The sequence below is a fragment of the Phyllobates terribilis genome, unplaced genomic scaffold, assembly GCF_046119375.1.
Source record: "Phyllobates terribilis strain yellow unplaced genomic scaffold, ASM4611937v1 Scaffold_393__1_contigs__length_1774422, whole genome shotgun sequence".
In the NCBI taxonomy this organism is placed as follows: Eukaryota; Metazoa; Chordata; class Amphibia; order Anura; family Dendrobatidae; genus Phyllobates; species Phyllobates terribilis.
In genome coordinates, this window is record NW_027363153.1 from 1,378,947 (window position 1) to 1,402,740 (window position 23,794).

The 23,794-nt window shown below is 44.9% G+C and overlaps 14 non-coding genes and 1 pseudogene across 14 annotated transcripts; all 15 read right to left on the minus strand.

Moving 5' to 3' along the window:
* Positions 1–44: 44 nt before the first annotated feature.
* On the minus strand, positions 45–136 carry LOC141224582 (U2 spliceosomal RNA; annotated as a pseudogene).
* Positions 137–1,251: 1,115 nt separating this feature from the next.
* LOC141224879 (U2 spliceosomal RNA) lies at positions 1,252–1,442 on the minus strand. The gene has a single exon (XR_012292210.1). It is a non-coding gene; the product is annotated as a U2 spliceosomal RNA (small nuclear RNA).
* Positions 1,443–2,557: 1,115 nt separating this feature from the next.
* On the minus strand, positions 2,558–2,748 carry LOC141224880 (U2 spliceosomal RNA). Its single transcript, XR_012292211.1, has one exon. It is a non-coding gene; the product is annotated as a U2 spliceosomal RNA (small nuclear RNA).
* Positions 2,749–3,863: 1,115 nt separating this feature from the next.
* On the minus strand, positions 3,864–4,054 carry LOC141224881 (U2 spliceosomal RNA). Its single transcript, XR_012292212.1, has one exon. It is a non-coding gene; the product is annotated as a U2 spliceosomal RNA (small nuclear RNA).
* Positions 4,055–5,169: 1,115 nt separating this feature from the next.
* On the minus strand, positions 5,170–5,360 carry LOC141224882 (U2 spliceosomal RNA). Its single transcript, XR_012292213.1, has one exon. It is a non-coding gene; the product is annotated as a U2 spliceosomal RNA (small nuclear RNA).
* Positions 5,361–6,475: 1,115 nt separating this feature from the next.
* On the minus strand, positions 6,476–6,666 carry LOC141224883 (U2 spliceosomal RNA). The gene has a single exon (XR_012292214.1). It is a non-coding gene; the product is annotated as a U2 spliceosomal RNA (small nuclear RNA).
* Positions 6,667–7,781: 1,115 nt separating this feature from the next.
* Positions 7,782–7,972, minus strand: LOC141224884 (U2 spliceosomal RNA). The gene has a single exon (XR_012292215.1). It is a non-coding gene; the product is annotated as a U2 spliceosomal RNA (small nuclear RNA).
* A 1,109-nt stretch (positions 7,973–9,081) lies between these two features.
* LOC141224885 (U2 spliceosomal RNA) lies at positions 9,082–9,272 on the minus strand. The gene has a single exon (XR_012292216.1). It is a non-coding gene; the product is annotated as a U2 spliceosomal RNA (small nuclear RNA).
* Positions 9,273–10,387: 1,115 nt separating this feature from the next.
* On the minus strand, positions 10,388–10,578 carry LOC141224886 (U2 spliceosomal RNA). Its single transcript, XR_012292217.1, has one exon. It is a non-coding gene; the product is annotated as a U2 spliceosomal RNA (small nuclear RNA).
* Positions 10,579–11,693: 1,115 nt separating this feature from the next.
* Positions 11,694–11,883, minus strand: LOC141224436 (U2 spliceosomal RNA). The gene has a single exon (XR_012291858.1). It is a non-coding gene; the product is annotated as a U2 spliceosomal RNA (small nuclear RNA).
* A 6,175-nt stretch (positions 11,884–18,058) lies between these two features.
* Positions 18,059–18,249, minus strand: LOC141224887 (U2 spliceosomal RNA). Its single transcript, XR_012292218.1, has one exon. It is a non-coding gene; the product is annotated as a U2 spliceosomal RNA (small nuclear RNA).
* A 1,115-nt stretch (positions 18,250–19,364) lies between these two features.
* Positions 19,365–19,555, minus strand: LOC141224888 (U2 spliceosomal RNA). Its single transcript, XR_012292219.1, has one exon. It is a non-coding gene; the product is annotated as a U2 spliceosomal RNA (small nuclear RNA).
* Positions 19,556–20,670: 1,115 nt separating this feature from the next.
* Positions 20,671–20,861, minus strand: LOC141224890 (U2 spliceosomal RNA). The gene has a single exon (XR_012292221.1). It is a non-coding gene; the product is annotated as a U2 spliceosomal RNA (small nuclear RNA).
* A 1,115-nt stretch (positions 20,862–21,976) lies between these two features.
* LOC141224891 (U2 spliceosomal RNA) lies at positions 21,977–22,167 on the minus strand. The gene has a single exon (XR_012292222.1). It is a non-coding gene; the product is annotated as a U2 spliceosomal RNA (small nuclear RNA).
* A 1,115-nt stretch (positions 22,168–23,282) lies between these two features.
* Positions 23,283–23,473, minus strand: LOC141225062 (U2 spliceosomal RNA). The gene has a single exon (XR_012292387.1). It is a non-coding gene; the product is annotated as a U2 spliceosomal RNA (small nuclear RNA).
* Between the last annotated feature and the right edge of the window lie 321 nt (positions 23,474–23,794).

A 23,794-nucleotide genomic window follows, 5' to 3' on the forward strand; every position in this document is an offset into this window, starting at 1 on the left:
ATTAGCCACCTGGCGTACTAACAAGCGCCTAAACCCCAGTGTGCATAATGTATCAATCTACTAGGGCGGCCAACATCCAAAACCGCCTTTTCGAAAGATACTACACTTGATCTTAGCCAAAAGGCCGAGAAGCGATAACCAGAATTGGTTTCAAACTACGGAGCCACCCAAGGATCCTGAAAAGTCCATTTGTGGAGATGAGCTCCTGGACTCCCGTTAAGAAGACATGTTGTCAACCTCTAGATCCCTTACATGCCTGCACTTTTCGGCTTGCTGCTGCTGCAATCCACGCGTTTTAGATCTGCATAACTCCACCTCTTTAAACACAGCACCTTCACCCCCTGCTGTTCCCACCCGCCTCAACACCGTTGGAAGGGAGGAGAACCAATTAAGGCGGGGGGTGGGGTGGAACAAGCAGCTGTCTACCCTTAGCAGGAGGGCTCCTGATTACATACCTCTCCTGCTGCTGCTGCTGCTGGCTGTCCAGCAGCAGACTGAAGGTGGCTGCTGCTGTGCACAGGTATATAAAGGCTCAGAGCCTATTATGACACGCGCAGCCAGCGTTCCATTGCCACATTCCATCTACTGCAGGCAGGATACCTGGCTGGCTGAATGTCGCTGAGAAGCTCACAGAGACCGCCATAAGCAACAGTTTAACAGAATGCCACAGACTAATCAACCAAACTTTTTGGGTTGGGTTCTCTTTTATAGTCTGCAGGCATTAAATGAAAGAAGTCAGTGTTCCAGCAGAAGGAGACAACGTTTCAGAAAAGGCATTGTAGCAAACCAAAAAAGAAATTTTAAGCGCAGCAGAGTAACCAGCGCACATACCTGTTAGCTCAGGTGAGTTTAAAAGGCTGCTGTTGATAACAAGGGCATTTGCTAAATAGATGGTGTGTGTGCAACAATATACTGAAAGGTCAATTATATTGTGCAGCTTATCTCACCACCTGTAGTTATTTAGGTGAAAGCTCCAAAATGCTTGCCTAATATGTCTGTTTATCCAAAAGGAAGTAAAAAGGGAGAGCTAGAAAGATAGCATTGCATCACATTACATGGCAATGCAATGCACAGTTGCTGAAGTTGAACCAAAATGAGCTTGTAATCTGGCTTCTGCAACTTTGAACATGAAAAATCCAATGAGGAGAAGAAAAGCAAAGCCAAAGAGTCCATCCCAAAATCCGACAAACAAGCAAAATGAACAAAAAACATTGAATTCAATTCTTTCTGATTTTAGAAACTGCATTAAAGAAGGGGTGCACCGGTCCTGGAGATACTGCAATACCAGGTCAATGCGTGGAGTGGACAGAGCAAGCTCTTTTTCCATCTCCCTGTTCTAAAAATCCATTTAATATATGGTCCCCAGATAGGGGACGTATCAGATATTAAACTGATAAGAACAGATACTACACTTGATCTTAGCCAAAAGGCCGAGAAGCGATAACCAGAATTGGTTTCAAACTACGGAGCCACCCAAGGATCCTGAAAAGTCCATTTGTGGAGATGAGCTCCTGGACTCCCGTTAAGAAGACATGTTGTCAACCTCTAGATCCCTTACATGCCTGCACTTTTCGGCTTGCTGCTGCTGCAATCCACGCGTTTTAGATCTGCATAACTCCACCTCTTTAAACACAGCACCTTCACCCCCTGCTGTTCCCACCCGCCTCAACACCGTTGGAAGGGAGGAGAACCAATTAAGGCGGGGGGTGGGGTGGAACGAGCAGCTGTCTACCCTTAGCAGGAGGGCTCCTGATTACATACCTCTCCTGCTGCTGCTGCTGCTGGCTGTCCAGCAGCAGACTGAAGGTGGCTGCTGCTGTGCACAGGTATATAAAGGCTCAGAGCCTAATATGACACGCGCAGCCAGCGTTCCATTGCCACATTCCATCTACTGCAGGCAGGATACCTGGCTGGCTGAATGTCGCTGAGAAGCTCACAGAGACCGCCATAAGCAACAGTTTAACAGAATGCCACAGACTAATCAACCAAACTTTTTGGGTTGGGTTCTCTTTTATAGTCTGCAGGCATTAAATGAAAGAAGTCAGTGTTCCAGCAGAAGGAGACAACGTTTCAGAAAAGGCATTGTAGCAAACCAAAAAAGAAATTTTAAGCGCAGCAGAGTAACCAGCGCACATACCTGTTAGCTCAGGTGAGTTTAAAAGGCTGCTGTTGATAACAAGGGCATTTGCTAAATAGATGGTGTGTGTGCAACAATATACTGAAAGGTCAATTATATTGTGCAGCTTATCTCACCACCTGTAGTTATTTAGGTGAAAGCTCCAAAATGCTTGCCTAATATGTCTGTTTATCCAAAAGGAAGTAAAAAGGGAGAGCTAGAAAGATAGCATTGCATCACATTACATGGCAATGCAATGCACAGTTGCTGAAGTTGAACCAAAAGGAGCTTGTAATCTGGCTTCTGCAACTTTGAACATGAAAAATCCAATGAGGAGAAGAAAAGCAAAGCCAAAGAGTCCATCCCAAAATCCGACAAACAAGCAAAATGAACAAAAAACATTGAATTCAATTCTTTCTGATTTTAGAAACTGCATTAAAGAAGGGGTGCACCGGTCCTGGAGATACTGCAATACCAGGTCAATGCGTGGAGTGGACAGAGCAAGCTCTTTTTCCATCTCCCTGTTCTAAAAATCCATTTAATATATGGTCCCCAGATAGGGGACGTATCAGATATTAAACTGATAAGAACAGATACTACACTTGATCTTAGCCAAAAGGCCGAGAAGCGATAACCAGAATTGGTTTCAAACTACGGAGCCACCCAAGGATCCTGAAAAGTCCATTTGTGGAGATGAGCTCCTGGACTCCCGTTAAGAAGACATGTTGTCAACCTCTAGATCCCTTACATGCCTGCACTTTTCGGCTTGCTGCTGCTGCAATCCACGCGTTTTAGATCTGCATAACTCCACCTCTTTAAACACAGCACCTTCACCCCCTGCTGTTCCCACCCGCCTCAACACCGTTGGAAGGGAGGAGAACCAATTAAGGCGGGGGGTGGGGTGGAACGAGCAGCTGTCTACCCTTAGCAGGAGGGCTCCTGATTACATACCTCTCCTGCTGCTGCTGCTGCTGGCTGTCCAGCAGCAGACTGAAGGTGGCTGCTGCTGTGCACAGGTATATAAAGGCTCAGAGCCTATTATGACATGCGCAGCCAGCGTTCCATTGCCACATTCCATCTACTGCAGGCAGGATACCTGGCTGGCTGAATGTCACTGAGAAGCTCACAGAGACCGCCATAAGCAACAGTTTAACAGAATGCCACAGACTAATCAACCAAACTTTTTGGGTTGGGTTCTCTTTTATAGTCTGCAGGCATTAAATGAAAGAAGTCAGTGTTCCAGCAGAAGGAGACAACGTTTCAGAAAAGGCATTGTAGCAAACCAAAAAAGAAATTTTAAGCGCAGCAGAGTAACCAGCGCACATACCTGTTAGCTCAGGTGAGTTTAAAAGGCTGCTGTTGATAACAAGGGCATTTGCTAAATAGATGGTGTGTGTGCAACAATATACTGAAAGGTCAATTATATTGTGCAGCTTATCTCACCACCTGTAGTTATTTAGGTGAAAGCTCCAAAATGCTTGCCTAATATGTCTGTTTATCCAAAAGGAAGTAAAAAGGGAGAGCTAGAAAGATAGCATTGCATCACATTACATGGCAATGCAATGCACAGTTGCTGAAGTTGAACCAAAAGGAGCTTGTAATCTGGCTTCTGCAACTTTGAACATGAAAAATCCAATGAGGAGAAGAAAAGCAAAGCCAAAGAGTCCATCCCAAAATCCGACAAACAAGCAAAATGAACAAAAAACATTGAATTCAATTCTTTCTGATTTTAGAAACTGCATTAAAGAAGGGGTGCACCGGTCCTGGAGATACTGCAATACCAGGTCAATGCGTGGAGTGGACAGAGCAAGCTCTTTTTCCATCTCCCTGTTCTAAAAATCCATTTAATATATGGTCCCCAGATAGGGGACGTATCAGATATTAAACTGATAAGAACAGATACTACACTTGATCTTAGCCAAAAGGCCGAGAAGCGATAACCAGAATTGGTTTCAAACTACGGAGCCACCCAAGGATCCTGAAAAGTCCATTTGTGGAGATGAGCTCCTGGACTCCCGTTAAGAAGACATGTTGTCAACCTCTAGATCCCTTACATGCCTGCACTTTTCGGCTTGCTGCTGCTGCAATCCACGCGTTTTAGATCTGCATAACTCCACCTCTTTAAACACAGCACCTTCACCCCCTGCTGTTCCCACCCGCCTCAACACCGTTGGAAGGGAGGAGAACCAATTAAGGCGGGGGGTGGGGTGGAACGAGCAGCTGTCTACCCTTAGCAGGAGGGCTCCTGATTACATACCTCTCCTGCTGCTGCTGCTGCTGGCTGTCCAGCAGCAGACTGAAGGTGGCTGCTGCTGTGCACAGGTATATAAAGGCTCAGAGCCTATTATGACATGCGCAGCCAGCGTTCCATTGCCACATTCCATCTACTGCAGGCAGGATACCTGGCTGGCTGAATGTCACTGAGAAGCTCACAGAGACCGCCATAAGCAACAGTTTAACAGAATGCCACAGACTAATCAACCAAACTTTTTGGGTTGGGTTCTCTTTTATAGTCTGCAGGCATTAAATGAAAGAAGTCAGTGTTCCAGCAGAAGGAGACAACGTTTCAGAAAAGGCATTGTAGCAAACCAAAAAAGAAATTTTAAGCGCAGCAGAGTAACCAGCGCACATACCTGTTAGCTCAGGTGAGTTTAAAAGGCTGCTGTTGATAACAAGGGCATTTGCTAAATAGATGGTGTGTGTGCAACAATATACTGAAAGGTCAATTATATTGTGCAGCTTATCTCACCACCTGTAGTTATTTAGGTGAAAGCTCCAAAATGCTTGCCTAATATGTCTGTTTATCCAAAAGGAAGTAAAAAGGGAGAGCTAGAAAGATAGCATTGCATCACATTACATGGCAATGCAATGCACAGTTGCTGAAGTTGAACCAAAATGAGCTTGTAATCTGGCTTCTGCAACTTTGAACATGAAAAATCCAATGAGGAGAAGAAAAGCAAAGCCAAAGAGTCCATCCCAAAATCCGACAAACAAGCAAAATGAACAAAAAACATTGAATTCAATTCTTTCTGATTTTAGAAACTGCATTAAAGAAGGGGTGCACCGGTCCTGGAGATACTGCAATACCAGGTCAATGCGTGGAGTGGACAGAGCAAGCTCTTTTTCCATCTCCCTGTTCTAAAAATCCATTTAATATATGGTCCCCAGATAGGGGACGTATCAGATATTAAACTGATAAGAACAGATACTACACTTGATCTTAGCCAAAAGGCCGAGAAGCGATAACCAGAATTGGTTTCAAACTACGGAGCCACCCAAGGATCCTGAAAAGTCCATTTGTGGAGATGAGCTCCTGGACTCCCGTTAAGAAGACATGTTGTCAACCTCTAGATCCCTTACATGCCTGCACTTTTCGGCTTGCTGCTGCTGCAATCCACGCGTTTTAGATCTGCATAACTCCACCTCTTTAAACACAGCACCTTCACCCCCTGCTGTTCCCACCCGCCTCAACACCGTTGGAAGGGAGGAGAACCAATTAAGGCGGGGGGTGGGGTGGAACGAGCAGCTGTCTACCCTTAGCAGGAGGGCTCCTGATTACATACCTCTCCTGCTGCTGCTGCTGCTGGCTGTCCAGCAGCAGACTGAAGGTGGCTGCTGCTGTGCACAGGTATATAAAGGCTCAGAGCCTATTATGACACGCGCAGCCAGCGTTCCATTGCCACATTCCATCTACTGCAGGCAGGATACCTGGCTGGCTGAATGTCGCTGAGAAGCTCACAGAGACCGCCATAAGCAACAGTTTAACAGAATGCTACACACTAATCAACCAAACTTTTTGGGTTGGGTTCTCTTTTATAGTCTGCAGGCATTAAATGAAAGAAGTCAGTGTTCCAGCAGAAGGAGACAACGTTTCAGAAAAGGCATTGTAGCAAACCAAAAAAGAAATTTTAAGCGCAGCAGAGTAACCAGCGCACATACCTGTTAGCTCAGGTGAGTTTAAAAGGCTGCTGTTGATAACAAGGGCATTTGCTAAATAGATGGTGTGTGTGCAACAATATACTGAAAGGTCAATTATATTGTGCAGCTTATCTCACCACCTGTAGTTATTTAGGTGAAAGCTCCAAAATGCTTGCCTAATATGTCTGTTTATCCAAAAGGAAGTAAAAAGGGAGAGCTAGAAAGATAGCATTGCATCACATTACATGGCAATGCAATGCACAGTTGCTGAAGTTGAACCAAAATGAGCTTGTAATCTGGCTTCTGCAACTTTGAACATGAAAAATCCAATGAGGAGAAGAAAAGCAAAGCCAAAGAGTCCATCCCAAAATCCGACAAACAAGCAAAATGAACAAAAAACATTGAATTCAATTCTTTCTGATTTTAGAAACTGCATTAAAGAAGGGGTGCACCGGTCCTGGAGATACTGCAATACCAGGTCAATGCGTGGAGTGGACAGAGCAAGCTCTTTTTCCATCTCCCTGTTCTAAAAATCCATTTAATATATGGTCCCCAGATAGGGGACGTATCAGATATTAAACTGATAAGAACAGATACTACACTTGATCTTAGCCAAAAGGCCGAGAAGCGATAACCAGAATTGGTTTCAAACTACGGAGCCACCCAAGGATCCTGAAAAGTCCATTTGTGGAGATGAGCTCCTGGACTCCCGTTAAGAAGACATGTTGTCAACCTCTAGATCCCTTACATGCCTGCACTTTTCGGCTTGCTGCTGCTGCAATCCACGCGTTTTAGATCTGCATAACTCCACCTCTTTAAACACAGCACCTTCACCCCCTGCTGTTCCCACCCGCCTCAACACCGTTGGAAGGGAGGAGAACCAATTAAGGCGGGGGGTGGGGTGGAACGAGCAGCTGTCTACCCTTAGCAGGAGGGCTCCTGATTACATACCTCTCCTGCTGCTGCTGCTGCTGGCTGTCCAGCAGCAGACTGAAGGTGGCTGCTGCTGTGCACAGGTATATAAAGGCTCAGAGCCTATTATGACACGCGCAGCCAGCGTTCCATTGCCACATTCCATCTACTGCAGGCAGGATACCTGGCTGGCTGAATGTCGCTGAGAAGCTCACAGAGACCGCCATAAGCAACAGTTTAACAGAATGCCACAGACTAATCAACCAAACTTTTTGGGTTGGGTTCTCTTTTATAGTCTGCAGGCATTAAATGAAAGAAGTCAGTGTTCCAGCAGAAGGAGACAACGTTTCAGAAAAGGCATTGTAGCAAACCAAAAAAGAAATTTTAAGCGCAGCAGAGTAACCAGCGCACATACCTGTTAGCTCAGGTGAGTTTAAAAGGCTGCTGTTGATAACAAGGGCATTTGCTAAATAGATGGTGTGTGTGCAACAATATACTGAAAGGTCAATTATATTGTGCAGCTTATCTCACCACCTGTAGTTATTTAGGTGAAAGCTCCAAAATGCTTGCCTAATATGTCTGTTTATCCAAAAGGAAGTAAAAAGGGAGAGCTAGAAAGATAGCATTGCATCACATTACATGGCAATGCAATGCACAGTTGCTGAAGTTGAACCAAAATGAGCTTGTAATCTGGCTTCTGCAACTTTGAACATGAAAAATCCAATGAGGAGAAGAAAAGCAAAGCCAAAGAGTCCATCCCAAAATCCGACAAACAAGCAAAATGAACAAAAAACATTGAATTCAATTCTTTCTGATTTTAGAAACTGCATTAAAGAAGGGGTGCACCGGTCCTGGAGATACTGCAATACCAGGTCAATGCGTGGAGTGGACAGAGCAAGCTCTTTTTCCATCTCCCTGTTCTAAAAATCCATTTAATATATGGTCCCCAGATAGGGGACGTATCAGATATTAAACTGATAAGAACAGATACTACACTTGATCTTAGCCAAAAGGCCGAGAAGCGATAACCAGAATTGGTTTCAAACTACGGAGCCACCCAAGGATCCTGAAAAGTCCATTTGTGGAGATGAGCTCCTGGACTCCCGTTAAGAAGACATGTTGTCAACCTCTAGATCCCTTACATGCCTGCACTTTTCGGCTTGCTGCTGCTGCAATCCACGCGTTTTAGATCTGCATAACTCCACCTCTTTAAACACAGCACCTTCACCCCCTACTGTTCCCACCCGCCTCAACACCGATGGAAGGGAGGAGAACCAATTAAGGCGGGGGGTGGGGTGGAACGAGCAGCTGTCTACCCTTAGCAGGAGGGCTCCTGATTACATACCTCTCCTGCTGCTGCTGGCTGTCCAGCAGCAGACTGAAGGTGGCTGCTGCTGTGCACAGGTATATAAAGGCTCAGAGCCTATTATGACACGCGCAGCCAGCGTTCCATTGCCACATTCCATCTACTGCAGGCAGGATACCTGGCTGGCTGAATGTCGCTGAGAAGCTCACAGAGACCGCCATAAGCAACAGTTTAACAGAATGCCACAGACTAATCAACCAAACTTTTTGGGTTGGGTTCTCTTTTATAGTCTGCAGGCATTAAATGAAAGAAGTCAGTGTTCCAGCAGAAGGAGACAACGTTTCAGAAAAGGCATTGTAGCAAACCAAAAAAGAAATTTTAAGCGCAGCAGAGTAACCAGCGCACATACCTGTTAGCTCAGGTGAGTTTAAAAGGCTGCTGTTGATAACAAGGGCATTTGCTAAATAGATGGTGTGTGTGCAACAATATACTGAAAGGTCAATTATATTGTGCAGCTTATCTCACCACCTGTAGTTATTTAGGTGAAAGCTCCAAAATGCTTGCCTAATATGTCTGTTTATCCAAAAGGAAGTAAAAAGGGAGAGCTAGAAAGATAGCATTGCATCACATTACATGGCAATGCAATGCACAGTTGCTGAAGTTGAACCAAAATGAGCTTGTAATCTGGCTTCTGCAACTTTGAACATGAAAAATCCAATGAGGAGAAGAAAAGCAAAGCCAAAGAGTCCATCCCAAAATCCGACAAACAAGCAAAATGAACAAAAAACATTGAATTCAATTCTTTCTGATTTTAGAAACTGCATTAAAGAAGGGGTGCACCGGTCCTGGAGATACTGCAATACCAGGTCAATGCGTGGAGTGGACAGAGCAAGCTCTTTTTCCATCTCCCTGTTCTAAAAATCCATTTAATATATGGTCCCCAGATAGGGGACGTATCAGATATTAAACTGATAAGAACAGATACTACACTTGATCTTAGCCAAAAGGCCGAGAAGCGATAACCAGAATTGGTTTCAAACTACGGAGCCACCCAAGGATCCTGAAAAGTCCATTTGTGGAGATGAGCTCCTGGACTCCCGTTAAGAAGACATGTTGTCAACCTCTAGATCCCTTACATGCCTGCACTTTTCGGCTTGCTGCTGCTGCAATCCACGCGTTTTAGATCTGCATAACTCCACCTCTTTAAACACAGCACCTTCACCCCCTGCTGTTCCCACCCGCCTCAACACCGTTGGAAGGGAGGAGAACCAATTAAGGCGGGGGGTGGGGTGGAACGAGCAGCTGTCTACCCTTAGCAGGAGGGCTCCTGATTACATACCTCTCCTGCTGCTGCTGCTGCTGGCTGTCCAGCAGCAGACTGAAGGTGGCTGCTGCTGTGCACAGGTATATAAAGGCTCAGAGCCTATTATGACACGCGCAGCCAGCGTTCCATTGCCACATTCCATCTACTGCAGGCAGGATACCTGGCTGGCTGAATGTCGCTGAGAAGCTCACAGAGACCGCCATAAGCAACAGTTTAACAGAATGCCACAGACTAATCAACCAAACTTTTTGGGTTGGGTTCTCTTTTATAGTCTGCAGGCATTAAATGAAAGAAGTCAGTGTTCCAGCAGAAGGAGACAACGTTTCAGAAAAGGCATTGTAGCAAACCAAAAAAGAAATTTTAAGCGCAGCAGAGTAACCAGCGCACATACCTGTTAGCTCAGGTGAGTTTAAAAGGCTGCTGTTGATAACAAGGGCATTTGCTAAATAGATGGTGTGTGTGCAACAATATACTGAAAGGTCAATTATATTGTGCAGCTTATCTCACCACCTGTAGTTAATTAGGTGAAAGCTCCAAAATGCTTGCCTAATATGTCTGTTTATCCAAAAGGAAGTAAAAAGGGAGAGCTAGAAAGATAGCATTGCATCACATTACATGGCAATGCAATGCACAGTTGCTGAAGTTGAACCAAAATGAGCTTGTAATCTGGCTTCTGCAACTTTGAACATGAAAAATCCAATGAGGAGAAGAAAAGCAAAGCCAAAGAGTCCATCCCAAAATCCGACAAACAAGCAAAATGAACAAAAAACATTGAATTCAATTCTTTCTGATTTTAGAAACTGCATTAAAGAAGGGGTGCACCGGTCCTGGAGATACTGCAATACCAGGTCAATGCGTGGAGTGGACAGAGCAAGCTCTTTTTCCATCTCCCTGTTCTAAAAATCCATTTAATATATGGTCCCCAGATAGGGGACGTATCAGATATTAAACTGATAAGAACAGATACTACACTTGATCTTAGCCAAAAGGCCGAGAAGCGATAACCAGAATTGGTTTCAAACTATGGAGCCACCCAAGGATCCTGAAAAGTCCATTTGTGGAGATGAGCTCCTGGACTCCCGTTAAGAAGACATGTTGTTAACCTCTAGATCCCTTACATGCCTGCACTTTTCGGCTTGCTGCTGCTGCAATCCACGCGTTTTAGATCTGCATAACTCCACCTCTTTAAACACAGCACCTTCACCCCCTGCTGTTCCCACCCGCCTCAACACCGTTGGAAGGGAGGAGAACCAATTAAGGCGGGGGGTGGGGTGGAACGAGCAGCTGTCTACCCTTAGCAGGAGGGCTCCTGATTACATACCTCTCCTGCTGCTGCTGCTGCTGGCTGTCCAGCAGCAGACTGAAGGTGGCTGCTGCTGTGCACAGGTATATAAAGGCTCAGAGCCTATTATGACACGCGCAGCCAGCGTTCCATTGCCACATTCCATCTACTGCAGGCAGGATACCTGGCTGGCTGAATGTCGCTGAGAAGCTCACAGAGACCGCCATAAGCAACAGTTTAACAGAATGCCACAGACTAATCAACCAAACTTTTTGGGTTGGGTTCTCTTTTATAGTCTGCAGGCATTAAATGAAAGAAGTCAGTGTTCCAGCAGAAGGAGACAACGTTTCAGAAAAGGCATTGTAGCAAACCAAAAAAGAAATTTTAAGCGCAGCAGAGTAACCAGCGCACATACCTGTTAGCTCAGGTGAGTTTAAAAGGCTGCTGTTGATAACAAGGGCATTTGCTAAATAGATGGTGTGTGTGCAACAATATACTGAAAGGTCAATTATATTGTGCAGCTTATCTCACCACCTGTAGTTAATTAGGTGAAAGCTCCAAAATGCTTGCCTAATATGTCTGTTTATCCAAAAGGAAGTAAAAAGGGAGAGCTAGAAAGATAGCATTGCATCACATTACATGGCAATGCAATGCACAGTTGCTGAAGTTGAACCAAAATGAGCTTGTAATCTGGCTTCTGCAACTTTGAACATGAAAAATCCAATGAGGAGAAGAAAAGCAAAGCCAAAGAGTCCATCCCAAAATCCGACAAACAAGCAAAATGAACAAAAAACATTGAATTCAATTCTTTCTGATTTTAGAAACTGCATTAAAGAAGGGGTGCACCGGTCCTGGAGATACTGCAATACCAGGTCAATGCGTGGAGTGGACAGAGCAAGCTCTTTTTCCATCTCCCTGTTCTAAAAATCCATTTAATATATGGTCCCCAGATAGGGGACGTATCAGATATTAAACTGATAAGAACAGATCAGGTTTCAACATAATTTATTAAGTGCGTAAAAGATGGTTTACAATCAAAAACAACAACACAAACAGTACATTATTAAAACACAGAATTCCACCCATAAAAACCCCATATACGATTAGCATCCCTCCTCCCAATACATTTGACATCCCTCAAGTAATAAATATACATCTGGCTAAAAGCAATTTTAAGACAATCCTTCACAGAAATAGCATCACGTTTAAAAAGTAAAATATTGCGTGCCTTCCAAAGGGCGTCTTTAAAACAGTTAATCATACACCAACATATACAATACTGTTGAGGGGTCGGACATTTAAAAAGGCCATATAAAACATATTCATGGTTAAAATCTCTTAAACCGCAAGTCCATTTTAAAAGAATCCCAACTTTGTGCCAAAGTTCCTGTGCAAATGGGCAATTCCACATAAGGTGCAAGGTGGTTTCGTCATTAACACATGAGTCTCTGGGGCATTTGGCTCTGGCCACCAGGCCTCTCCTGTGTTGAAATTCTCTGGTGGGGAGGCACTGGTGGACCACCATCCATGCGATGTCCTTATGTCCATTTGCTAAGAATTTCCCGAAGACATTCTTCCAAACTTGCTTCGATCTCTCTTCTGAGAAATTTACTATGGGGGTCACATCTTCATTCCTCCTCAGAAAAGATAAAAGCTTCTTGCGGTCTTTAAAAATGTCCATATTAAAATCACCAAGGCTATAAAATCGAACAGTCTTTTCTAAGATTGCTTGGTGTTTGGGGGGGCATAGTAAAACAGGGGAATTCAACGACAACTTAAACCATCTTTTAAAAATCATCCCACAAGTATATTTTAAAAAATAACTTAGCGCACTATTACCATTAAAATGTTTGAAACAAAAGCAGAAATAATTTAAATACAAATAAATATGTAAATCGGGGACATCCCTTCCGCCGTTCATTTTATTCTTCCTCATTATTTCTCGCCTTAATTTTTCCATTTTGGAGTTCCATAAAAACATAAAGATCATCCTAGTCATTTTTTTAATTAAAACATCAGAGGGGGGGTACACCATAGCTATATACAGTATGAGGGGTAACAACACTGATTTTATAATTAAAATTTTCCCCTCCATTGTTAGGGACCTCAAACCCCAAAATGATATTTTCTTTGACATTTTTTCTATGACATTCTCCCAGCTTTGAGTTCCCACATTCTCCTCGTTAAAAACAACTCCAAGAATTTTTACATTGTCTCGTTTTATAGTGAGCTGCGGGAGTTGGGCGGTGTCCCAGGATCCCAAAGTCAGACATTCAGATTTATTTAAATTAAGTTTAAACCCGGATGCCTGGGAAAAAAATTCAATGCGCAACACCGCCCTCCGGAGGGAAGCAGGGTCCACGCACACAACCGTCACGTCATCCATGTAGCCAAAGACTCTCACATCACTGCCACCTCCGCCTGGAACAGGAACCCCTCTAATCACTTTGTCTTTCCTTATTGCGCTCAGCAGGGGCTCCATGGCGCAGATGAACAGGATGGGCGACAAGGGGCATCCCTGCTTCACTCCGGACTCAAGGGGAACTCCATCTGTTAAAAAGCCATTAAGAGAAATTTGACTAAAACAATTTTTATATAAAATCTTAATACAATTTAAAAGCATATTAGGGATACCCATTCTTTTTAAAACTCTAAAAAGAAATCTATGAGAGACTCTATCGAAAGCTTTTTCAAAATCTAGGGCTAAAAGAGCTACATTTTGACCCCGGTCTCTGGAATACCAAATTACATCCCTTAATACGTTTAAAACCTCTGAAATACTTCTGCCTGGTACACTACAAACCTGCTCAGGCTGGATTAGTTTGGCAATGACACTCCTGAGCCGGTCTGCAACCACCTTAGCAAGTACCTTGTAATCAACATTTAGGAGAGTTATGGGTCTCCAATTCGCTAGAGTACTGCGGTCACCTTTTTTATATATCAAAGACACCACTCCTCTCCTCCACGAAAATGGCAACTGTTCACAAATAAAAACTTCTTTAAAAAGCATAAAAAGGTCCTCTTTTAAAATGTCCCAAAAAGTAAGGTAAAATTCTACAGGTAGTCCGTCACACCCAGGTGCTTTACCCTTAGAGAAACTTTTAAAAACATAAAATAATTCCTCTAAAACAATATCGCGTTCTAAAAACTCCTGGTCTGTAAAATTTAACTTAAAATCGAGATCATTAAGAGCATCAGATAAAAAGGACTCATCTATACACTTTTTACTAAAAAGATGCTTATAAAAGTTAAAAGTAGCATTCAACATTCCCTGCATAGATGTTTCACCCTCTAGATTTGTGATCACTTCTCTTTTATCCATGACTTTTTTGAAGAAGAAGCGAGAGCACTTCTCCCCCTCCTCCAAGTGCTGCACTCTAGAGTTAAAAATAATCTCTTTCCCCTTTGTGTCTATGCAGTTCTGAATTTCAGTTTTTAGGCTAGCAATATCATCTCCCACCTCCACCCCTAGCTCTTTGAATTTAAAAAGTGTTTGCAGTTTGGTGTTAAGATCACTAAAACATCTTGTTTTCTCTCTAGCTTTACGTCTCCCTGCTTTTATAAAAAACATTCTGACTTTTTTTTTCAAATTTTCCCACCAGGTTACCATAGGGGCATCAGAAGGTTTTTGTCGCCGCCAGGCTTGATAGGCTTTACCAAAGTCTTGTCGAATCAGAGGGTCCTCCAGCAGGTAAGTACTTAGACGCCAGAGGCCCCTGTTGACCCTCTGTTCATCCCGGTATTCTAGATGCACCTCCAAGCCCTTATGGTCAGAAAATATATTTGATGTTAAAACACATTTTACAGGGTTAAAATCATCTGATAGGAAAATAAAATCGATCCTGGAGGACACCCCTCTTCCGGACCACGTATAACCAGGGTCCGTCGGCAGGAGTGACCTCCACGCATCGCATAATTTAAAATCAGTTATAAAATCTTTCAATAGATGACATGACTTATCCAATTTGCGTAAAGGGTCACCCCCTGCTCGTTGTTCACTAGCACAAAGACAATTAAAATCACCCCCTACGATCAGGGGAGATGACCCAGTACAGTACAATGGCAATATCCCAAATAAATTAATTCTCTCTTGCTTATCAGGGGGAGCATAAATATTCATTACACGTAGGGTAAAACCATTAAATTTAAAATGCACTAAAACCACTCTGCCTGGTACTATTTCTGTGACAGCATTTATAGTAATATTTCTCCCACGACAGAGGAAGCCCACCCCCGCTGACTTGTTGTCATTGGAGCCAGACCAGATGGAGGGCCCCAGTCTCCAATCTGTCTTGATATCATTATAATTTAGTGCATGTTGTATCCCGCATTCCTGTAATAAACATATGTCAAAGTCAGTGGTTTCTAAATACTTGAATAGAGCAGCCCTACGAACTGGGCTCTTTAATGACCTCACATTCAGTGAGACAAGTCTTATTGTGGGCATTCATAGGTCAGGGTGGTGGATCTTCCATGAGGACACCTGACTCAAAGCCCTGTATATCAAATTGCTCCAGGACATCCGGGCTAGAAGACACAAACGACTCGATATTCTGTGAGCCGGCGGTTGCCCCCTCGTAGGTCACGGTTCCCAGCCACATTCCAGGAGACGCTGGGGATTCGACATTCCGTCTCTTTTTCGGGGCAGACTCCACTAGGTCACTGGTGCAGTCCTCCTCTTCCTCCACCTCCTCCAGGGGGGGAGACTGGTCCATCAGGACAAGATCAGCAACACAGATTTCCTGATGTTCGCCACCTAGAAGCAAAGCCCCCTCATCTGGCTGGCTAATCGCCCTGGAAGATCCTGAGGCCATCGCTGCGTGGTCCCCTGTAGCCAACCGCACAGGGGCACCACCCTCCAGCCCAACAGGATCGGTATCGGGAACCATCGATACGGAGGATACCCTCCCAGAAGGAGGACCCCCCCGCTCCGGTCCATGCGAGGTCCGCCCATCGTTAAGGGACTTCGATGCAGGTGCCGCCCCAGAGGGGCCTCCGGCTCCCTGCTCCATCCCAGCCTTCTCGCCCTTCGAACCGCCCTCCGACGCCGGCCTGCCAGTGAAGACCGGTGGGCGCATCGGCTCAGCTTCAGAAGATGCAGCTTCTGCGTAGGTCCTGGTCCTGGTCCTGTTGGGGCATCCTCGGAACATGTGCCCCGCCTCACCGCAGAGATTACATTTCCTCCCAGCGGGACAGTCCTTCATTAAATGTCCGTAACAGCTGCAATTATTGCAGCGGTCTACTTTCCTGCCCGTGCAGGACGTTTGGGTATGACCCATTTGTCCACAGTTCCTGCAACATACTGGCATTCCAGGATAAAATAAGTAGCCTCTGCTCTTACCGATTACGAAGGTTGAGGGAGGGTGTAGCATTCCTCCCACTCCACTAAGGTCCCTCTTTAGACGGGCCATATACCTTCTCTTGCCGCACCAGAAGCCTACCGCGTTCTTCACAGTACCCAGGTATCTCAGATCATCACAATAGCGGGTAAGGTAGGTCGAGATGTCTGCAGCTTCCACAAAGGGGTTCGGGAAATGCACCACGATGGGGATCTCGTCATAAGCATACAAGAGACAAAAGGTTAGTCCATCCAACTCATCTAAGTAGTTTTTCTCGTTTACCTTTTGTACGAGTTGCTGACAGCATCCCTGGCTCTTGAAGGTGATGGTGTATGTCCCCTTGTACTCGTTGTCCTGGAAGCAGAATATGTCTTCCCGCCGAAACTCCAGAACTCCAAGAAGAATCCTATGGCAGATGTAGTCCAAATTCTTCTCCATCCTCGATGCTGCTCCAACTTCAATCCTCACGGTGTTCCGCATCCGGGCATCACCCGATGAATATGTGAGCGTTGCCGGCATCCTTCACTCAGGAACGTACCGACTCTTCTCTCTGAAAGGCGCAAGCCTTCATGGGATCCCTTCCCGTTGCTCCCGGACTAATCCTTCCTCCCAATAGCAGCAGGGGGGTTAAGTCCCTCCGAAGAGGAACGATCCCCCCAGGCCGAGAGAAAGGGTACCAAGAGCACCTCACAGGCAAGACCACACAGGTAAACCTGATAGATCGTGCCAAAAGGCCGAGAAGCGATAACCAGAATTGGTTTCAAACTACGGAGCCACCCAAGGATCCTGAAAAGTCCATTTGTGGAGATGAGCTCCTGGACTCCCGTTAAGAAGACATGTTGTCAACCTCTAGATCCCTTACATGCCTGCACTTTTCGGCTTGCTGCTGCTGCAATCCACGTGTTTTAGATCTGCATAACTCCACCTCTTTAAACACAGCACCTTCACCCCCTACTGTTCCCACCCGCCTCAACACCGATGGAAGGGAGGAGAACCAATTAAGGCGGGGGGTGGGGTGGAACGAGCAGCTGTCTACCCTTAGCAGGAGGGCTCCTGATTACATACCTCTCCTGCTGCTGCTGCTGCTGGCTGTCCAGCAGCAGACTGAAGGTGGCTGCTGCTGTGCACAGGTATATAAAGGCTCAGAGCCTATTATGACACGCGCAGCCAGCGTTCCATTGCCACATTCCATCTACTGCAGGCAGGATACCTGGCTGGCTGAATGTCGCTGAGAAACTCACAGAGACCGCCATAAGCAACAGTTTAACAGAATGCCACAGACTAATCAACCAAACTTTTTGGGTTGGGTTCTCTTTTATAGTCTGCAGGCATTAAATGAAAGAAGTCAGTGTTCCAGCAGAAGGAGACAACGTTTCAGAAAAGGCATTGTAGCAAACCAAAAAAGAAATTTTAAGCACAGCAGAGTAACCAGCGCACATACCTGTTAGCTCAGGTGAGTTTAAAAGGCTGCTGTTGATAACAAGGGCATTTGCTAAATAGATGGTGTGTGTGCAACAATATACTGAAAGGTCAATTATATTGTGCAGCTTATCTCACCACCTGTAGTTATTTAGGTGAAAGCTCCAAAATGCTTGCCTAATATGTCTGTTTATCCAAAAGGAAGTAAAAAGGGAGAGCTAGAAAGATAGCATTGCATCACATTACATGGCAATGCAATGCACAGTTGCTGAAGTTGAACCAAAATGAGCTTGTAATCTGGCTTCTGCAACTTTGAACATGAAAAATCCAATGAGGAGAAGAAAAGCAAAGCCAAAGAGTCCATCCCAAAATCCGACAAACAAGCAAAATGAACAAAAAACATTGAATTCAATTCTTTCTGATTTTAGAAACTGCATTAAAGAAGGGGTGCACCGGTCCTGGAGATACTGCAATACCAGGTCAATGCGTGGAGTGGACAGAGCAAGCTCTTTTTCCATCTCCCTGTTCTAAAAATCCATTTAATATATGGTCCCCAGATAGGGGACGTATCAGATATTAAACTGATAAGAACAGATACTACACTTGATCTTAGCCAAAAGGCCGAGAAGCGATAACCAGAATTGGTTTCAAACTACGGAGCCACCCAAGGATCCTGAAAAGTCCATTTGTGGAGATGAGCTCCTGGACTCCCGTTAAGAAGACATGTTGTCAACCTCTAGATCCCTTACATGCCTGCACTTTTCGGCTTGCTGCTGCTGCAATCCACGCGTTTTAGATCTGCATAACTCCACCTCTTTAAACACAGCACCTTCACCCCCTGCTGTTCCCACCCGCCTCAACACCGTTGGAAGGGAGGAGAACCAATTAAGGCGGGGGGTGGGGTGGAACGAGCAGCTGTCTACCCTTAGCAGGAGGGCTCCTGATTACATACCTCTCCTGCTGCTGCTGCTGCTGGCTGTCCAGCAGCAGACTGAAGGTGGCTGCTGCTGTGCACAGGTATATAAAGGCTCAGAGCCTATTATGACACGCGCAGCCAGCGTTCCATTGCCACATTCCATCTACTGCAGGCAGGATACCTGGCTGGCTGAATGTCGCTGAGAAGCTCACAGAGACCGCCATAAGCAACAGTTTAACAGAATGCCACAGACTAATCAACCAAACTTTTTGGGTTGGGTTCTCTTTTATAGTCTGCAGGCATTAAATGAAAGAAGTCAGTGTTCCAGCAGAAGGAGACAACGTTTCAGAAAAGGCATTGTAGCAAACCAAAAAAGAAATTTTAAGCGCAGCAGAGTAACCAGCGCACATACCTGTTAGCTCAGGTGAGTATAAAAGGCTGCTGTTGATAACAAGGGCATTTGCTAAATAGATGGTGTGTGTGCAACAATATACTGAAAGGTCAATTATATTGTGCAGCTTATCTCACCACCTGTAGTTAATTAGGTGAAAGCTCCAAAATGCTTGCCTAATATGTCTGTTTATCCAAAAGGAAGTAAAAAGGGAGAGCTAGAAAGATAGCATTGCATCACATTACATGGCAATGCAATGCACAGTTGCTGAAGTTGAACCAAAATGAGCTTGTAATCTGGCTTCTGCAACTTTGAACATGAAAAATCCAATGAGGAGAAGAAAAGCAAAGCCAAAGAGTCCATCCCAAAATCCGACAAACAAGCAAAATGAACAAAAAACATTGAATTCAATTCTTTCTGATTTTAGAAACTGCATTAAAGAAGGGGTGCACCGGTCCTGGAGATACTGCAATACCAGGTCAATGCGTGGAGTGGACAGAGCAAGCTCTTTTTCCATCTCCCTGTTCTAAAAATCCATTTAATATATGGTCCCCAGATAGGGGACGTATCAGATATTAAACTGATAAGAACAGATACTACACTTGATCTTAGCCAAAAGGCCGAGAAGCGATAACCAGAATTGGTTTCAAACTATGGAGCCACCCAAGGATCCTGAAAAGTCCATTTGTGGAGATGAGCTCCTGGACTCCCGTTAAGAAGACATGTTGTCAACCTCTAGATCCCTTACATGCCTGCACTTTTCGGCTTGCTGCTGCTGCAATCCACGCGTTTTAGATCTGCATAACTCCACCTCTTTAAACACAGCACCTTCACCCCCTGCTGTTCCCACCCGCCTCAACACCGTTGGAAGGGAGGAGAACCAATTAAGGCGGGGGGTGGGGTGGAACGAGCATCTGTCTACCCTTAGCAGGAGGGCTCCTGATTACATACCTCTCCTGCTGCTGCTGCTGCTGGCTGTCCAGCAGCAGACTGAAGGTGGCTGCTGCTGTGCACAGGTATATAAAGGCTCAGAGCCTATTATGACACGCGCAGCCAGCGTTCCATTGCCACATTCCATCTACTGCAGGCAGGATACCTGGCTGGCTGAATGTCGCTGAGAAGCTCACAGAGACCGCCATAAGCAACAGTTTAACAGAATGCCACAGACTAATCAACCAAACTTTTTGGGTTGGGTTCTCTTTTATAGTCTGCAGGCATTAAATGAAAGAAGTCAGTGTTCCAGCAGAAGGAGACAACGTTTCAGAAAAGGCATTGTAGCAAACCAAAAAAGAAATTTTAAGCGCAGCAGAGTAACCAGCGCACATACCTGTTAGCTCAGGTGAGTTTAAAAGGCTGCTGTTGATAACAAGGGCATTTGCTAAATAGATGGTGTGTGTGCAACAATATACTGAAAGGTCAATTATATTGTGCAGCTTATCTCACCACCTGTAGTTATTTAGGTGAAAGCTCCAAAATGCTTGCCTAATATGTCTGTTTATCCAAAAGGAAGTAAAAAGGGAGAGCTAGAAAGATAGCATTGCATCACATTACATGGCAATGCAATGCACAGTTGCTGAAGTTGAACCAAAATGAGCTTGTAATCTGGCTTCTGCAACTTTGAACATGAAAAATCCAATGAGGAGAAGAAAAGCAAAGCCAAAGAGTCCATCCCAAAATCCGACAAACAAGCAAAATGAACAAAAAACATTGAATTCAATTCTTTCTGATTTTAGAAACTGCATTAAAGAAGGGGTGCACCGGTCCTGGAGATACTGCAATACCAGGTCAATGCGTGGAGTGGACAGAGCAAGCTCTTTTTCCATCTCCCTGTTCTAAAAATCCATTTAATATATGGTCCCCAGATAGGGGACGTATCAGATATTAAACTGATAAGAACAGATACTACACTTGATCTTAGCCAAAAGGCCGAGAAGCGATAACCAGAATTGGTTTCAAACTACGGAGCCACCCAAGGATCCTGAAAAGTCCATTTGTGGAGATGAGATCCTGGACTCCCGTTAAGAAGACATGTTGTCAACCTCTAGATCCCTTACATGCCTGCACTTTTCGGCTTGCTGCTGCTGCAATCCACGCGTTTTAGATCTGCATAACTCCACCTCTTTAAACACAGCACCTTCACCCCCTGCTGTTCCCACCCGCCTCAACACCGTTGGAAGGGAGGAGAACCAATTAAGGCGGGGGGTGGGGTGGAACGAGCAGCTGTCTACCCTTAGCAGGAGGGCTCCTGATTACATACCTCTCCTGCTGCTGCTGCTGCTGGCTGTCCAGCAGCAGACTGAAGGTGGCTGCTGCTGTGCACAGGTATATAAAGGCTCAGAGCCTATTATGACACGCGCAGCCAGCGTTCCATTGCCACATTCCATCTACTGCAGGCAGGATACCTGGCTGGCTGAATGTCGCTGAGAAGCTCACAGAGACCGCCATAAGCAACAGTTTAACAGAATGCCACAGACTAATCAACCAAACTTTTTGGGTTGGGTTCTCTTTTATAGTCTGCAGGCATTAAATGAAAGAAGTCAGTGTTCCAGCAGAAGGAGACAACGTTTCAGAAAAGGCATTGTAGCAAACCAAAAAAGAAATTTTAAGCGCAGCAGAGTAACCAGCGCACATACCTGTTAGCTCAGGTGAGTTTAAAAGGCTGCTGTTGATAACAAGGGCATTTGCTAAATAGATGGTGTGTGTGCAACAATATACTGAAAGGTCAATTATATTGTGCAGCTTATCTCACCACCTGTAGTTATTTAGGTGAAAGCTCCAAAATGCTTGCCTAATATGTCTGTTTATCGAAAAGGAAGTAAAAAGGGAGAGCTAGAAAGATAGCATTGCATCACATTACATGGCAATGCAATGCACAGTTGCTGAAGTTGAACCAAAATGAGCTTGTAATCTGGCTTCTGCAACTTTGAACATGAAAAATCCAATGAGGAGAAGAAAAGCAAAGCCAAAGAGTCCATCCCAAAATCCGACAAACAAGCAAAATGAACAAAAAACATTGAATTCAATTCTTTCTGATTTTAGAAACTGCATTAAAGAAGGGGTGCACCGGTCCTGGAGATACTGCAATACCAGGTCAATGCGTGGAGTGGACAGAGCAAGCTCTTTTTCCATCTCCCTGTTCTAAAAATCCATTTAATATATGGTCCCCAGATAGGGGACGTATCAGATATTAAACTGATAAGAACAGATACTACACTTGATCTTAGCCAAAAGGCCGAGAAGCGATAACCAGAATTGGTTTCAAACTACGGAGCCACCCAAGGATCCTGAAAAGTCCATTTGTGGAGATGAGCTCCTGGACTCCCGTTAAGAAGACATGTTGTCAACCTCTAGATCCCTTACATGCCTGCACTTTTCGGCTTGCTGCTGCTGCAATCCACGCGTTTTAGATCTGCATAACTCCACCTCTTTAAACACAGCACCTTCACCCCCTACTGTTCCCACCCGCCTCAACACCGATGGAAGGGAGGAGAACCAATTAAGGCGGGGGGTGGGGTGGAACGAGCAGCTGTCTACCCTTAGCAGGAGGGCTCCTGATTACATACCTCTCCTGCTGCTGCTGCTGCTGGCTGTCCAGCAGCAGACTGAAGGTGGCTGCTGCTGTGCACAGGTATATAAAGGCTCAGAGCCTATTATGACACGCGCAGCCAGCGTTCCATTGCCACATTCCATCTACTGCAGGCAGGATACCTGGCTGGCTGAATGTCGCTGAGAAGCTCACAGAGACCGCCATAAGCAACAGTTTAACAGAATGCCACAGACTAATCAACCAAACTTTTTGGGTTGGGTTCTCTTTTATAGTCTGCAGGCATTAAATGAAAGAAGTCAGTGTTCCAGCAGAAGGAGACAACGTTTCAGAAAAGGCATTGTAGCAAACCAAAAAAGAAATTTTAAGCGCAGCAGAGTAACCAGCGCACATACCTGTTAGCTCAGGTGAGTTTAAAAGGCTGCTGTTGATAACAAGGGCATTTGCTAAATAGATGGTGTGTGTGCAACAATATACTGAAAGGTCAATTATATTGTGCAGCTTATCTCACCACCTGTAGTTATTTAGGTGAAAGCTCCAAAATGCTTGCCTAATATGTCTGTTTATCCAAAAGGAAGTAAAAAGGGAGAGCTAGAAAGATAGCATTGCATCACATTACATGGCAATGCAATGCACAGTTGCTGAAGTTGAACCAAAATGAGCTTGTAATCTGGCTTCTGCAACTTTGAACATGAAAAATCCAATGAGGAGAAGAAAAGCAAAGCCAAAGAGTCCATCCCAAAATCCGACAAACAAGCAAAATGAACAAAAAACATTGAATTCAATTCTTTCTGATTTTAGAAACTGCATTAAAGAAGGGGTGCACCGGTCCTGGAGATACTGCAATACCAGGTCAATGCGTGGAGTGGACAGAGCAAGCTCTTTTTCCATCTCCCTGTTCTAAAAATCCATTTAATATATGGTCCCCAGATAGGGGACGTATCAGATATTAAACTGATAAGAACAGATACTACACTTGATCATAGCCAAAAGGCCGAGAAGCGATAACCAGAATTGGTTTCAAACTACGGAGCCACCCAAGGATCCTGAAAAGTCCATTTGTGGAGATGAGCTCCTGGACTCCCGTTAAGAAGACATGTTGTCAACCTCTAGATCCCTTACATGCCTGCACTTTTCGGCTTGCTGCTGCTGCAATCCACGCGTTTTAGATCTGCATAACTCCACCTCTTTAAACACAGCACCTTCACCCCCTGCTGTTCCCACCCGCCTCAACACCGTTGGAAGGGAGGAGAACCAATTAAGGCGGGGGGTGGGGTGGAACGAGCAGCTGTCTACCCTTAGCAGGAGGGCTCCTGATTACATACCT